Source organism: Mytilus californianus, unplaced genomic scaffold, assembly GCF_021869535.1.
Source record: "Mytilus californianus isolate M0D057914Y unplaced genomic scaffold, xbMytCali1.0.p SCAF_8, whole genome shotgun sequence".
Classification (NCBI taxonomy): domain Eukaryota; kingdom Metazoa; phylum Mollusca; class Bivalvia; order Mytilida; family Mytilidae; genus Mytilus; species Mytilus californianus.
This window is the reverse complement of record NW_026262734.1, coordinates 46,018,383-46,036,088: the sequence shown is the minus strand read 5'-3', so window position 1 is coordinate 46,036,088 and position 17,706 is coordinate 46,018,383. Positions and strand designations below refer to the sequence as shown.

At 30.7% G+C, this 17,706-nt stretch overlaps 1 long non-coding RNA gene across 2 annotated transcripts in view; it reads right to left on the bottom strand.

The window, feature by feature from the left end:
* Positions 1-14,818, bottom strand: part of LOC127711138 (uncharacterized) — a 94,234-nt gene extending 79,416 nt beyond the window's left edge. The window contains exon 1 of one of the 2 annotated variants that reach the window (XR_007986510.1): positions 14,780-14,818. This is a non-coding gene — a long non-coding RNA (uncharacterized LOC127711138). Of the gene's footprint in view, positions 1-4,020; positions 4,058-14,779 lie in introns of those variants that run through there. The other variant, XR_007986511.1, reaches the window with a different exon arrangement.
* Between the last annotated feature and the right edge of the window lie 2,888 nt (positions 14,819-17,706).

Below are 17,706 nucleotides of genomic sequence, written 5' to 3'. Positions count from 1 at the left end.
AAAACCCGACGCGAAAAAAAACCCGATATACGATAGATAATTGCTATATAAGACCAATAGTTCTACAACACACTGATCATTACGCCGTTTCATTAAAAATCAACATAAATAGAAACTCAAAAGGGCGAGGTTACTGGAAATTAAACAGTAGCATCCTAGATGATAAACAGTATCTAAAAATTATTTCAAAGTTGATTAATACATATAAAACAAAAGCAGAAACATCTCTAAACCTAGATATTTTATGGGATAATTTTAAAGTTGAGGTAAGGGATTATACCATTCAATACTGTAGATTAAAAGCAAATATTAAAAAAGATAATATTGAAATTTTAGAAAACACATTAAAAACATTATCTGCTGATATTGATTGTGACAGCAATACACATGAGAGGAAAATTAACCTAAAAGAAAACATAGAAAAACAATTAGCAAGCTTATATAATGAAAAAATTAAAGGAAATCAAATAAGATCACGTGTGAAATGGCTAGAAGAAGGGGAGAAAAACACATCCTTTTTTCTTGGCCTAGAAAAAACAAGGCAAAGTAAAAAAAACTATAACTCAACTGTATGATGAAAATAAACAGGTAACATATGACCAAAACAAAATAATAAATCTAGAAGTTAATTATTATACTAAATTATATACTTCAACAAAACCTGACACAGAAGAGGTAAGAAAGTACTTTGAAACTATCAAAGAATGTAAAAAAATTAATGAAAATGAAAGCAATACATGTGAAGGAAAAATTACTATAAGTGAATGCACAGAGGCTATATTTAAAATGAAACTGAACAAAGCCCCAGGTTTGGACGGACTAAATGTTGAGTTTTATAGAAAATTCTGGGAACAAATTAAAGATTTGATTGTACCCGTTTTCAATTATTGCTTTAAAAAAGGTGAATTAACCAACTCCCAAAAAATTGGAGCTATATCTCTTTTGTATAAAAAAAAATGATCCACTCTCACTTGATAACTATAGACCTATCACATTATTTAATTATGATGTTAAATTATTAGCCTATGCCTTAGCGCAAAGATTAAAATCAGTACTTCCAAAAATCATTCACTCTGATCAAAAAGGTTACATAAAAAACAGATACATAGGATTTAATATTAGACAAATCCAAGACATCATTGATTATTCTGAAAAATTTAAAGTAGATGGTGCAATTTTATTTTTAGACTTTACTAAAGCTTTCGACTCACTGGAGTGGTGTTTTATGTTTGAATCTTTAAAAAAATTTGGTTTTAAAAAGGAATTCATTAAATGGGTTGAAACTATGTATACGGATATAAAAGGGTGTATTTTAAATAATGGATGGGTGTCTGCCCCCTTCAATACATTCCGTGGGATTAGACAAGGGTGTCCGTTACCCTCATTAATTTTCGTTTTATCTGTTGAAATAATGGCAATTAAATTAAGGGAAAATAACGAACTAAAAGGATTTGAAATCAAATTAGATGGAAAATCTTGCTCGCTAAAAATATGTCAATTGGCAGACGATACTCAATTGTTTTTAAAAACACGCAAAGAAATAAGTATAGCGCTTAACATTATTGAAACTTTTGGAAGCCTTTCTGGACTTAAATTGAATAGAAATAAAACAGAAGGTTTGTGGCTTGGGAAACTTAAACATTCAAAAAATAGATTTGAAAATATACACTGGAAACAAGACCACATTAAAAGTCTTGGAATATATTTTGGATACAATTATCAAGAATGTCATAAATCAAATACAGAAAAGCAAATAGACAAATGTGAAAAATTAATTCAAGGATGGAACAAACGAAACTTAACATTAATAGGAAAGATAACTGTAGTTAAGTCTTTAATTTTACCAAACCTAACATACATTGCATCAAGTATGATAATAACACAGGAAATAAAGCAAAAGTTCAAGAATTTAATATATAATTTTATATGGAGTGGAAAAAAAGATTAAGTTAAACGTACTATATTATGTAAACCATATCTTGAGGGATGATTACAAATGATTGATTTAGACTGCTATCTAAAATCATTACAAATCAGATTTGTTTTAAAACTAATAAAAAAGGAAAATGATAACTGGAAAATTATTCCAAGATTTTACCTTGATAAATTTGGGAAAGATTTTCTTTTATTCAGAATGAATTTAACAAATGTTAATTTGCTTAATAAAATAGATTATAAATCTTACCTGAATTCTATAAACAATTAATTAAAACATGGGTAGAAATAAAAGGAGGTCAAACAATCATACCACGAAACTTTCTTCAGGTTAGAAAACAACTTATATGGGGAAATCATCTTATAAAAGAAAATGGGAAATGTCTGTTCTTTCAAAACTGGATTAATAGTAATATTTTGTACATCAATAATATATTAGATGAAAACGGAAACATCTCATCAGAAACTGTACTAAAACATTTAACGAATAAACAAGATTGGATTAGAGAATTTTCATTAGTTAAAAAAGCTATACCAAAGCACTGGCAAAATATTTTAAAACAAGAAAGCTCTTACAAAACTGTTGTCAATATAAAAACATCAGTGAAGTTAAATATACTACTAAAACATGAAATTTCACCAGATATGAGTAACAAAGAAGTATATACTTTCTTGCAAAGTCAATTTACACATGATAAACCGACAGGAGTTTTAATGTGGGAAAGAATTCTTCATAAAAAAATGACTACAAAATTGAAGTCCACATTTAACTTTATTTTTAACTACCTTGAAAACAACAAATTTAAAATGTTTAAATGGAAAATAATACATTATATATTAGCCTGTAATGAATTACTTTATAAATGGAAAATAGTACCAAGTGGTTTGTGCTTCCATTGTTAGCAACATGATGATTATAAACACTTCTTTTTTTCCTGTTCATATAATGTTCATAATTGGCATAAAGTTGACCAGCTATTAGCATTTTTAAAAATTGATAAGCATATACTTAGTCTTGAAAGTTTAGTAACCGGCTATAAAATTGATGATGAAGCTTATTTCGATATGAACTATCTATTAACTATAAATTTTTTTTCCATCTATAAAGCATATTATATGTCTGACATTGATATCTTCAAAATCTTCAAAAATGAAATCTGGGACATTATTAACATAAATAAAATCAGAAGCAAACAAAACAAGAAAATAATACTTAAAACAAGGGAATATTTCGAATTCCTTTAAATAAAATGACAATTATTAGATACAAGTCTTAGCTGTGATCTCATTAATACATGACTGCACATGTGTCCAGTCAATTGGTGTGCATTAACTGAAATTCGCAATTTTACTCTTTTATAATTTATTACAGCTACACTGACTTAATATTGTTATTAAATATGTTTATTCCTGTTCACAATGAAAAATTATAATGAGCAGGAGAGCGAGCAGAATACACAACACAATGCAACGTTACTGCATACATGTATAATTTGAAGACCACGTGTACTTTCGATCAACTTTCGATCTTCGGCTTTATCATAGAAATTAACATTTACTGTTAAAAATAATGTGTGAAAAAAACATTTTTACCTCATCATCCAAGACTTCTTATATAATTCAGTGTTGTAAACAAAACAAAATGTTTTAAGTTCAAAATTCTATTGTCGGCTGAAAAGTCATGCTATCATTATCAAAGATCAAAACATCATCAATTTCGCGGTTCAGTGAAGCTTTAATAAAAAATCATATACAGTATAGGTTAAGAAACGTACCGTATTCCGGTAAAAAACAAAAATTATGTAGAATTGTTCTAATGTATTGATCTGTATTAATATAACTTACTTTATAGATATACTTTATTGAATATCTTTCCCTAGATATTCAATAACTAATTTAAAGGGATACTTAATTGAAGCTGTAGATTGAGTAAATTGTTAACAGCAAAGGTGCAAAAAAATTGATTAATTAAAAAAATATAAATCATTATTATATCATTTTGATATGAAATCCAAAAGTTTAATGTATCATACTTTAAAATTTATAAAATAAATAAATGAAGATTATTATTTAGTGAATACATACCATTTGCAACGTAAATAACCCAAACTATACCAACAAGACTCCCTAATCTGACGTTAAATGGTTTTGTCATGTCTTCAGTGTAACGCTACAATCTGCAGTGAAACGCTTGAAATTAAAGTTCCAACTGATTGATGCATTGAAAGTTTGCATAAATACATTGTTTTCAATAAATTGGATAGGACTAGATTTTAAATAGATAGTTGATTGTAAAACGAATCTGTCATACGACCTTAAAGTTTTCATTAATCTTTAATGCAAGTTTCTTTATTTTTATTCGAATTACTTTGATGAAATCTTTGATGACAACATGACATGAACAATATATTACCTGTGTCGGATAGACATCGACCTTATGCAATTGAACGTATATATGTATATGTATAAGACTTTGATTGATTTTGGAACCTTCAAATACAAAGTAAAAGATGATTTTTGGTCTGTTTTGTAGGGTTCTAATATCAACTCAATTATCAAAAAGTTACAGACTTTGTATAGAGATTTTTCAGCCCGAAATAAGTTGAGATGTATTCATATTCATTAGCATAAGTTTGATTTCTATCCGACGTAGCTCATATACTAGTAATTATTACACAAGTTTAATTCATCCATGGTCTAGATTCACAATCATCAAATGGAAATTACAGTACAATATACTGAAATAGCATTCAGTTTTGTTTTTCTATGTATTTATAATGGAAATTACAGTACAGTATACTGAGATAGCATGCAATTCTGTTTTTCTATGTATTTATGATTTAAACCCACTGCATGTATACTTTTTTATTGATGGTTGTTTCTTGTTCATCTTTCAAGATAATTAGGTGTTTTTTTTAAAATCATCGACCATGGGCTCGTTGTATGCTTTTAACGAACCAACGCAGATATATTGTATCTCCTTTATATAGAAAACAACTCAGGTTCAGTGTTGTTCAGGTACAAAATAAAACCTCCAATTTTATCATTAAATGGGTTAAAGTCCAACCTCTGAACTCGACAACTGTGTTTAGTCTATCGGATACCAAAGGGGAAATCCAACAATTGAGAAATGATTGGTACCTTTTCGAAGTGTTGTTGCATCATTAAGTCCTTTGTTGTTTTTTTCCAACGGTTCGTATGGCGGAGACATTAAATAGGTCTTATTGAAACAGATATTTCAACTCAATAGTAAACAATGTAATATTTAAGGCATTACTAGTCAGGATTTTAGTTGACAACTAATATCGAGGGATCTTCTTAACCTGATAATTTTGGTGGTCTTCATTCCAAGATATAATATAAAAATAAGAAGATGTGGTATGATTGCCAATGAGACAACTATCCACCAAAGTTCAAATGAATTGGGTGTAAGCAATGCAGGTTTTTGTTCATGGAAATTGTTCTTTGTATGTAGTGAGATGTAAATATTTTAATGATTACATTCTGTCCGTTTGACAAATTATGTCAATTTTTTTTCACATTTAGTCAGAAATAATTAACTGAAATAAATCCAAATTTCATTATAAGGAAATTGGAAACATTTAATAGAATACAAATGAACACTCATGCAATAGAAATGAAGAAATAAGTAATAAAAATAAAATATTTTTCAATGAAAATGCATGTCTATATACATTCGAACTTCTTCAGTTACTTAATTCTCGCTCAGGTTGTTATCAGCTTTCTGTCATGTTACAGTAGTCATCAGACTACCAGAAACAAACGTGTTTTATATATCTGGAACATTGGGTATAAGAATATGAAAAATAGGTTACAGAAACCCACCAATACAATAAAACTAGAATATACATTAGTGGCAAGCCAAATATAGGCCTGCACTTTGTACAGGTAGGCCACGTGTGTAGAAAACCCAATGAGGAACACTAGCTGTGTGTATTACCTCTCCTGATGAAACAAGGGCACAAGATTTGCTGACGATATTATAATTGAACCCCATACAGTTTTCTCTATTCGAGCATATATGTCCACAACGTTGTTCATTGATCAATGTGTACTCTCCCAAAATTATCATCATTGCTCGTGTATCGAACATACCGCATGTTCCAAATTTTCCAGGAAACGGTGCTGAAATTAAATAAGTAAGTTTAACACATGTTAAACATAAAAAATCCGAATATTAGATACAAATCAATACATTTTTAACACTTCATTTCTAACTTATTTGACCACTTTGTAATTACAAATAGGAATAAAATGAAACGCCATATATAAGTTAATGGGACATTTATCCTACAACACAAAAATAATTTCAACACACGATCTTCGACTATAGACCATGTAGACTAAAGACTATTCATTCTGTGCAGTCTTTCGTTGTCTTTTGTCTTGTAAGTTGTGAATATGACAGATTCGCCTCTACAAAAGATCGAAGGTACATATCCAGTGATTGATTTTTAAAAAGATTGATTGCAAATACTCTACTGGCACGAAAACGAAAAAGAAAAAGAAAAGAATAGCAAAGAAAAAACCGCAACAAACAATAAGAAAAACCTTAATGATAGTTGAAGTTTCATTTTTACTGCTATAACACGAGGAGTATTTATGTTTATATAACTAGAATCTCCAATATCCCAGTGAACTTGCTATTAAAGAAATCACTGATTGGTCTGCTTCGTGTCTTGATCTTTTTCTTTGAATTAGCATAGATGGACTTCACCAAGCTAGACTCTTTGACAAACATGATGATTTTAGTTTCCCCACTGTCAACTTCTTATTTCTTAGTTGTAACATATCCTTTGCAACATTTTATGGGGTTAACGAATCTCGATATATACGTTACTCTTGTGCATGTTCTCATTTCACGGACTTTAAACAACAACCAAAGCCACTACTACAAAACCCACAAAACTGTCAAAAATTACAATTACTATGTTGATATGCAAACGGTAGCTGCTGCTTGAGAGAAAAAATATAGTACATATAGGCAAAATCCAAAAACAAGGCATGCGTTCAGCTTCGATAGGTTGATAATTGAAGCACATTCCAAAATATACAAAGTCTGTTTAAAATATATCTTGGAATGAGAAACTGACGGTTCCTGATGATCTGAATATTTGATTTAGATATATAGATAAAAGATTTAAATGACGAAAAATTGATTTGAAATGGCTCAAAACGTTAAAACAGGGTGGAATAAAACAAGGATTTGAAAATTGATATTCTATGAAATAAGGTCAAAAATTTTGGAAGAAGACTTTTTTAAAGCTTTAAATAAAGGCAATAGTAGTATACTGCTGTTCAATAGTCATAAATCGATTTAACTGAAACAAATCCGAGTCACAAACCAAAACTGAGAGAAACAAATCAACTATAAGAGGAAACAAAACGGAACAACAGAAACACTGAACTGCTACAAAAACAAAGGCCAACATACATATAAACGGACTATGTGATAACAACTGCCATATTCCTGACTTGGTACAGGACTTTATATACAAAACCCGCATGAATTCGTAAATTTTGAATTCGGTTTCGATAGCAATACCAAAAACTGCTGCATGAAGTGTGAAGTCATGATGGAAGAAAACATCCCTATTTTTTGTTAATACGAAGTGATCTAAGCGACTACATGTTGTCTTCAACAACAGACAGGTACATACACCATTTGTCAACCTGTAAAATCCCAAAGTTCTGCCAAAAAGGAAAGGTAAAACAAAAGATGTTTCATTAACTCCAATAATTTAAAGGACTGATAGAATTCTTTGATATTTAATTAGAGACAGCACTTGGCGGGGCTTCTGGATTGGAACAATGATATCAAAACGAGAAAACGTGAGACAAGTGTTATAGTATCCTTTCCGGGATTTTATTTTATTCGAATGGAACAAGCTGTTTAAAAAGATACATATTATACTAAATCGAACACAATTGGCAAATTTACCTTCAATGTAAATTATCCACTTCCCAGAAGCACCATGTGACGTCATTATTCCGGTTGACGTTATGACAAAAGGCTCCGGATCTGTCCAATTGTAGACTTCATTCACATAAAGAGATAGCCCCTTCCCAAGACTAAAAAAACCATTTTCCCATGCTATCCAGACTGAATGAAAGTTAGGACATTCAATATGTTCAAGTAGTCCTGGAATGTTGCTGTCTTCAAGGTCTTCAACAACGCCATCTTTGTTACGACGCACAACAATTTTTTCTGGAGGTGATTTTGGATACAAGACAATTTCATATATTCCCTGATCTGTCGACTTTCTGGTAGTTTCTAGTAATAATATTCGAGCACCGTCACAACTATATTTGAATATGAGGGAATTTCCAGAGTGCCCATACTTATTCAAGTATTTGATATGATCTATATAATTGAAACCGTCTTTCATTGAGACAGGACCAGAATCTGGTGTGCTTAACTCGATTTGGTATTGGTATCCTGTAAAAAGATAAATGACAAAATGAAAATGTAGAAAATCGTTAAAATGCGGTTTATCTCATCTTCAAAAAGGCTCTCATAACATGTTATCGGAATTTGGTAGCGACATGATGACACTCTTTAACTTCTTTAACGAGACCCCATAGAATGTATTTTTCCAAATTCTAGCCCAAACATGTAAGCTTATTTCAGAAACATTTCGATAAATTATCAAGCGCATACACTTTTAGAAAGAGCTACATTGAAAACTACAACATATGCAACACAAACCCCAGAAATAAATCGGACGATGAATTAAGGTGTTATTAAAATTAAGACCTGCGAAAATATATCTATTGTTAGTAGGACAGAACACATATTTCGAATCGGTCTTCCTATAAGTATGGGGGTCTTAAAGTTTTTGTGTATCATCGACTTATTGTAAATTTAAATATATGTTTGAATAAAGACTTAGACAATGTTATTAAATGGTGTAAAGAAAATGATATGATGATAAATAGCAAGAAATCAAAATGTATGCTTGTTGGATCAGACAGAAAACTGGAAAGCTGCAATGAATGTTTATGTGTTTTATCACAAGATAATATCACTCTAGATAATGTTGAAGTTGAAAAACTTCTTGGAATTCATATTGATAAAAATCTATCATGGTCAAATCAAATTGATAAAATATGCGAAACTATTTCAACCAGAATATACCTGTTAAAAAGGTTGAAACGTTATTTACCGTTAAAAGGTCTTATTCTTTTTTACAATAGCTATATATTACCCATTATTGACTACTGTTGTACAGTATGGGGTCTTACCACAAACTGTAATCTGGAGAGGATACATAAGCTCCAAAAACGTGCTGCAAGATTAGTTTTATCTGTTTCTTTTGATTTTCCATCAACATTAATGTTTAAAAAGCTTGCATGGATGACTATATTTACAAGAATACAATATTTTCAAGCTGTGTTAATGTTTAAATGTATGAATGGTCTAGCACCTGATTATCTATCTATTAAATTTACTGCTTGTACTGATCTTTATAATTATTGTCTCAGGTCGACAACGTCAAGACTTCTTCATGTACCAAGACCTAATTCTGAATTTTTAAAAAGAACATTTAAATATTCTGGTCTTATTACTTGGAATAATTTACCAAATAATATTAAAGAAATAAATAATTTAGATACATTTAAGATCAAATGTTCAAACTATTTTCAAACTGTACAGAATGAAGATGCTTGATTTTAATGTATTTTTTCTTCTTCTATTGAATGCATATGTACTTATTCAATATTTAAGCTGCTATGTATAATAGTATTATGTATTTTATTTTGTTTGTATTTTGGTTTTTTTTTTTTTCTTTTCTATTTGTATTAATAGTTTTTGAAGGCCTCATGGAAGATTAACATGCAATTGTTAAATGTGTTACCTTCGTTAAATAAAGAATTTTATTATTATTATTATTATTATTATTATTACTTTAGTCGGTCTACCACTTAATCCTACTTACGCAGTTCTTGCGTAATGAAGTCCGTATATTGTGAAAATGGTCGCGCGTAATGTTCAGTTGAGTTATGTGAGCGCCTTGAAACATGGAGGGTCTATAACACAGAAAATACATTCATTAGTGAATATTTACCATCTGCAATGTAAAAAACCAAACTATATCAAAAAAAGTATTAAAACGCCCTAATCTTGTCATGTCTTCAAATTATGTACCACATTAATCTTCAGTCAAATTCTCGAATTTAAAATTCCGACTGATTGTTACATTAAGAATATTCATAAATACATTGTAATTAAGAAATTGACAAGATTCTAAAAAGATAATTAATTGGAAAACGAATGTGTTATAAGATCAAGAAGTTTTCATTAATCTTTGAGACAGATATCTATCTTTTTATTATAATTGCTTTCATGAATTCTTTGGTGAATCAATAACAACATGCACAATATCTTTCCGACATTTTTATCTCATCCATTGTATGTTTATAAAACAAGCTTTGAATATGTCATTTTGTTATTTATAGTCAGGATTAGAAAGTTTGATATGACATCTGTACGAGCTTTCTATATATTTCGCTGTTTATAAGGATTTTTGTGCAGTTTTTGTATCCAATATTAAGATGGGAGTTTTTTTATGTTAAAACAAAAAGTAAGAGACCGAAATCGTTATTTTCTAAATTCTCTCGTAAAAGAGGATTGTGTTACAGTAGTATTATCAGACTCGCGGTAAATTCCAATATCTTTGTTTGACAATTCTGCACATCAAAACAAGTTTTTTTATGCTTTAGCTGCTGGAACAACATCATATTTGTCGTGAAATTTGGACTAAGCTCTCACATTCACAGGTATCCTCATATATTACCATGCCGCCACATCAAATTTTTATAATATACAAATTTGATGTGGCGGCATGGTAATTAACATTATCATCGTTTACGACAGACAAAATAGCTGATCGGAAATGTACACCATCTACTTGCCACTATACATCATGTACTATGTTACAACCCTAGATAAAGCCGACGATGAAAGGCATTAAATCGACAACCGAAAGCTATATTTTTATGTAGCCTAGGTGGTCGAGTGGTCCAGGGCGCTAGACACGGTGCAGGCGGTGTTGCCACGATGTCACAAAAGCAAGGGTTCGAATCCCGCTGAGGGAAGAACAAAATTTTGCTAACGCAAATTTGAAGATCTAACATTGTTGGGCTAAATTTGAGACGAATTATATATATATTATGGTGTTAGCCCTGTATAACCACGTGTTATCCGATGGAGCATGTCTGTCATAAAGTTGTCACATGTTTAGACGTGTATATATATACACATGAAGATGTTAAGGCTGACTATTGACATAATAATCTAAAAAATATGGTTTGATTTCAAATTAGACAATTATCCATTTAAGACCAAATGCTGTGGATGTACGCAATTATTGGTCAACGTACGGCCTTTGAAATTAGAAGCTCCAGATTAGACAGAATCTTTAGCTCTACAAGTGATATATGTCTATAGCCTGCTGTTTAAATCTGTCGATAAATTATATCTTTGATAATTCAGCCCACCAAATCGGGTAGTAAAATTTCCCTGTTATTATCTAATTACCGGGTCACATGAGACCCGGTCTTAATAGTCATACGCTACACGTCACAATGGGGTATATCTATTAAGGGATTCTCATTGGTAATTATTAGCTTATTCCGTATGAAGTAAAGGTTTTCTTAAGGTCTCATTGGGTAATATTAGGGTGCATCTATTTTTATGTGAACGTACGTCATACATCATGATAGTAGGTCATGAAAATGACAGTGAAGTGTTCAATCAAGTTGATAGTGTAGTGTTGAATCGATATTTTGTTTTGTATAAAATGCACACGTACTAGAAATGGTTAAACTAAGTTACGCAATATCAAGAAACACACTGTCGTGATTGTGCAGAGCCATTTACAAATGTAACGTTCATAAACACATATATAGGAAGGAGTGCGTATGCCTCTGTCTGTAGTTAACAAAAATTAAAGATAAGTATCTATTAACTAATATAATTCAAAAGTATAAAACAAAATGTGAAAACAGGTATTTTCAAATGACTTATTTTCAATTAATTTCAATCTTCTATTATCCCGGGTCTATAGGGTAGTATAGAAGATTTTACATTTCCGAAATGGTTAATCTAAGTTACGCAATATCAAGAAACACACTGTCGTGATTGTGCAGAGCCATTTACAACTGTAACGTTTATAAACACATATATAGGAAGGAGTGCGTATGCCTCTGTCTGTAGTTAACAAAAATTAAAGATAAGTATCTATTAACTAATATAATTCAAAAGTATAAAACAAAATGTGAAAACAGGTATTTTCAAATGACTTATTTTCAATTAATTTCAATCTTCTTTTATCCCGGGTCTATAGGGTAGTATAGAAGATTTTACATTTCCGAAATTTTTATTAAAATATATTTAAAATAGTATATAAAGCAACTTAATAAATTTTAAAAATCACACCTTTGTTTTGTAAAACCAAGAATTTAATATAACCATGATAATAGAACTTCCATAGCAATCCTTGATAACCATTTAAAAAAGGAAATGTGTTCCAAAGTTGCATAAAAAATTTATTTCATAAACACATATATAGGAAGGAGTGCGTATGCCTCAGTCTGTAGTTAACAAAAATTAAAGATAAGCATCTATTAACTAATATAATTCAAAAGTATAAAACAAAATGTGAAAACAGGTATTTTCAAATGACTTATTTTCAATTAATTTCAATCTTCTTTTATCCCGGGTCTATAGGGTAGTATAGAAGACGGGGTGAGTTGATGTAAACATGTGTCGAATTTCATATCACGCAAACGTCCATCACGGAACACTGAAGTACCGATGACAAAACGGTCTACTTCTAAGGTTAGCTTCTAAAGGGGAAAATAATAAGACTTAATACGAATAATACAGGTTACGTTTTCGGGAAGGGGTATTTTAAACATATAGGCGTCGGTCATTGTCCGGTGACATGGTTCTTTCAGTCCCGTAAGGTGTTTTGAAAGCAGGTATACATGTACATGTATTTAAAAATGTTTTAAGCGTTGCCAGATTTATTTGTGTAAATAAAAGGAGATGTAGGGTATCATAAATAAGACAGCAACCAAATAAACGCCAAAGCTAAACAAGGTCAACACTCAGATTTTTTCAGTGGATACTTGTCTTTACAATATTTCAAGCCCTAAATTTAAAAAAAAAATAGATAATTGTGGATAATTTTAAAAAGACTTTCAAAAATATGCGATCAACGCAAAATTCCTTAAATAGCAAAATAAAATACACAAATTTAGGAGACCTTAAGGTAATGAACAGGGACGAACTGAGAAAACAATAATTACAGCTTCATGTACATGTCTGTATTATAATGTTCTGACAACAAATGGTATATAGTTGAACTTTGATCGATGCATGTGAATAGTGCTGGCAAATGTTTAAAACAATAATTTTAGTAAATATGTTTTGCAATGGTCCAGAAAATTAGCCAGTCAGATATTTATAACATGAAAATAAGAAAATGTGGTATGATTACCAATGCGGTAACTGTCCACCAGAGACAAAATGACATATATGTTAGAAAATATACATCTCTCTACGGTATTTAACAATGAGAAAAACTCATAAAACATTGCAAACTCTAAAAGGATCCGACATGACAAATGCTAAAAAATCCAAAGAACAAAACCAACGGCATGTCATTGATTTATGTATAATACACAGCAACAAACGAAAACCAATAATTCAGGCTCATGATTTTTAATCAGGCACATTCCGAACTTGGTGGGGTTAACCATGTTTGCAGCCTATCAAAACATCCATAACCTGGGAAGTGGTGTTAAAGCGCAACATACATCAACAATAAAAGCGCTGTTCCTTTACTTTTTGTGTTTTTTGCTGTGCATGTACTGATTTTGTGTCATGGATGTATACCCCATATCCTTTCTTTTCGATTATGTACTAACTGTAAAAACCAGTTGAAAAGGGGTTGATTGAATCAAAGCTAAAAATATAATTAAAGAGAAGACCAATATAAAGACAGAAAGTAACAATCAGAAGGTCACACATGTATTTACTTTACTTCATAACATGCCAATTTGTCGACTTTTATCAGAACCGAATTAAAACCGATTTACTCCTTAAACATTTTCCCGCAGGAACTATGTACCTTTATACACTACTGGAACCTGCTTGCAATTGAGTAGACTATAGGGTCAATTAGTTCCAGTATAATAAAGATTCATTGGGATCTAAAACGTTTGTGAGTTGGTTTATCGGGACAATAAATGAAAGATATTGATCATACTTTTCTCAAACACAATCAAACAAACAGAGAGTAAAATTGACATGTCTACTGAAAAATTGGTTCATAAAAAAAGTTTACCGAAATAAGTACAGGCAAAAAAAAACAAATGATATCGAAATTAAGCTCTTTCAAGGGTTTAAAATTACAACGCACAAATAGAAAATTGTAACCCTTAAAATACAATATTGGCCTTTCCTCTATTCCACTTTTTTTTTACCACATTACAATTTAGATGCAGGGCATTATTCTGAATAATATTTTTTAGAAAAGCTGTTACTTGTTTCTAAACCATCAGTCCACGCTAAAAGATATATAAGTTCGAAATTGAAACACTATGATTTCTAGACAATGGAAACACAATACAGTTACGGAAAATAACAACATGACCATTGTCAAATAAAATAGCTCAAATACAAAATAAGTAAATGCGGAATCATTTTCAATCAAATTTATATTATTTTAATATGAAATAAAAAAAGATTAATTTATCATACTTTAAAATTTATAAAAAAATAAATGAAGATTATTATTTAGTGAATACATACCATTTGCAACGTAAATAACCCAAACTATACAAAAAAGACACCCTAATCTGACGTTAAATGGTTTTGTCATGTCTTCAGTGTAACGCTACAATCTGCAGTGAAACGCTTGAAATTAAAGTTCCAACTGTTTGATGGATTGAGAGTTTGCATAAATACATTGTTTTCGATTATTGGATAGGACTAGATTTTAAATAGATAGTTGATTGTAAAATGAATGTGTCATACGACCTTAAAGTTTTCTTTAATCTTTAACATGTTTAATGAAAGTTTCTTTTTTTCTATTCGAATTGCTTTGATGATTTCTTTGATGACTGCATCAACAATATATATTATTCAAGTTTAATTCATCCATGGTTTGTTAACAAAAGAGAAAACACATCTAGACGAGCTTTCAATATATATCGTTCTTTATAAGAATCGTTGAGGAGGCTTTTAGTAGTCAATATTAAGACGGGAGCGTTTCATTATCCTATTAAATATTAACACCAAAGGAAAAATCTTTTTTTTTCATATTAGACGTGTAATAGTTGCATTCTCAGATTTGTTGCAAATTTCAAGATCTTGCGCTAGACAATCCAAATAATTATTTCTCAATATAAAAACAATATTGTGTAGGATTTATCTGCTAGAACAGCAACTTTTTTGTCGTGAACATTCACAAAGCGCCCACATTCTCAGATGTGCTCATTGTACGTTTTACTTCAGGAATGGGCTTCAGAAAGCATGACTTGACACTTTTCAAATCTCGGCGTTCTATTTTCTCCTTAAAAGCCGGCCTTAGATACATATTCATATATACATTAAAAAAAAAAACTGCAAGCTATTACAGTATACTGTACTGACATTTCTATTGAATGATTGTGATTCTGAAATGTATTCGTAATTTACCAAATAATAACCTTTTTAGATATTTCAAAAGAAATTGATTACATTAATTTGTAATTTTTTTTAATTACGGGGCGATTTCATCTGTTTTAATACACATCTTTTTAAATGTATAAACCTTGATGTGGCTCGAATTATTTTTCTTCCGAGAATTAGTAAAATACATCTTGTTATACATAAAATTTAGTTCGAATATGCCTTATTTGGTAAATTACGGATAATTTTTAGATTCACAATCATCAAATGGAAATTTCAGTACAGTATACTGGTAATAGCATGCACTTTTGTTTATCTATGTATTTATGATTTAAATCCACTACATGTATTTTTTTTTTATTGATGGTTGTTTCTTGTGCATCTTTCAAGATAATTAAGTGGTTATTTGAAATCACCGAACGCAGGCTCGTTGTATATTTTTAACGAACCAACGCATATATATTGTATCTCCTTTATATGGAACACAACTCAGTTAAAACGGTTTAATTGGTTTTCAAATGGCTTGCTAATAAAAGGTACCATAATTTACAACTTAATATTTGATTATCTTTATTTCTTACCGAATAGTAAAATATGCTTCATTAAACATTCTAGTTTTATTATGCATCACGTAGGAAAATAAAACCATAACTACGAGTAAATCCCGATGAATCACATAGATTCCTCATATGTAAGGTCGGAAAATATCTATTGTCTTGTGATGTTTGTCCAGAGAGAGAGAGAGAGAGAGAGCGTTGTTACAACAATCAGTATAATCAATCGTCGATTTAATGTTTAAACAAGCAAATTCATGCAAAAAGATTTGAGAAAAAGTCTCATAAGTAATATACGCTGAATCTTTATTGAACAGTTATCCTGAAAAAATTCAAGAAACGAAACCCTCATACATATTTCGCCTGTAAATTTCGAGGATGCAATGAACCCCACTGATTCAAATAAAAACAAAAACACCGACTGCTGGACTTTTTGATCGACCACATAATTGTTGAGTTTGTCAGATTGATATTCCAACAGACAGTCAGTATTCCAATGGGTACTAATTGTAAGTTCCTATAGGCCGACTTGTTTTTGTACTCATAAGAAGCAGCATTCACACAGAACATTCTATAAGACAAAAAGAAAAAGCATTTTGCTAATTTCTTTAATTTCATTTTCAGATATATTGATGACGTCCTGCTACTCAATATCCCACAATTCTGTGAGTGTTTGGATCTTATATATCATAGCGAATTTGATATTAAGGATACAAACGAAGCAAGAAAGATGACTCTCCCGGTCTTGCTCCTTTTTGGAGTTCATGCGATTCCCTCAGTTTTTGTATTTCACTTGAATTTGTATCTTCTTGATGAATTTATGAGATTTGAACATCGGTAAACTCCTTTTGCTGGTGTAATAGCTCAACATAATGACAATATAAATAAGAAGATGTTGTATGAGTGCCAATGAGACAACTCTCCATCCAAGTCACAATGTATAAAAAGTTAACAATTATAGGTCAAAGTACGGCCTACCACACGTAGCCTTGGCTCACACCGAACAGCAAGTTATTAAGAGCCCCAAAATGACTAGTGTAAAACAATTTAAACAGGAAAACCAACGGTTTAATCTTTATAAAAAACGAGAAACGAGAAACACCTATGAACCACACCAACAAACGACAACCACTGTACAACAGGCTCCTGACTTAGGACAGGTGCATAAAAAAAGCAGCGGGTTTAAACGTATTAACAGGCTCCAACCTTCACCCTAACCTGAGACAGTTGTGTAACATTACAACATAAAAAGAAACACTATAAAATATCAACTGTATAAGTCAGTTTGAAATGGATTGACTCAGATCGGTACGAAGCATAAATGCAACTAACCAATGGACAAAAGACACAAAGTATCGATGTAAGAGTACTCGCAGTTATTGAAAGCTAGTTCAAAGCCAAATACAACTAATAAAGAAATCATGTTACCCAGAAAATATATCAATCAGTTCACATCAAACGGAGTAAGTGTAAAGACGTCATAAACAGTCTGGTCTGCGGCAAAATGATCTT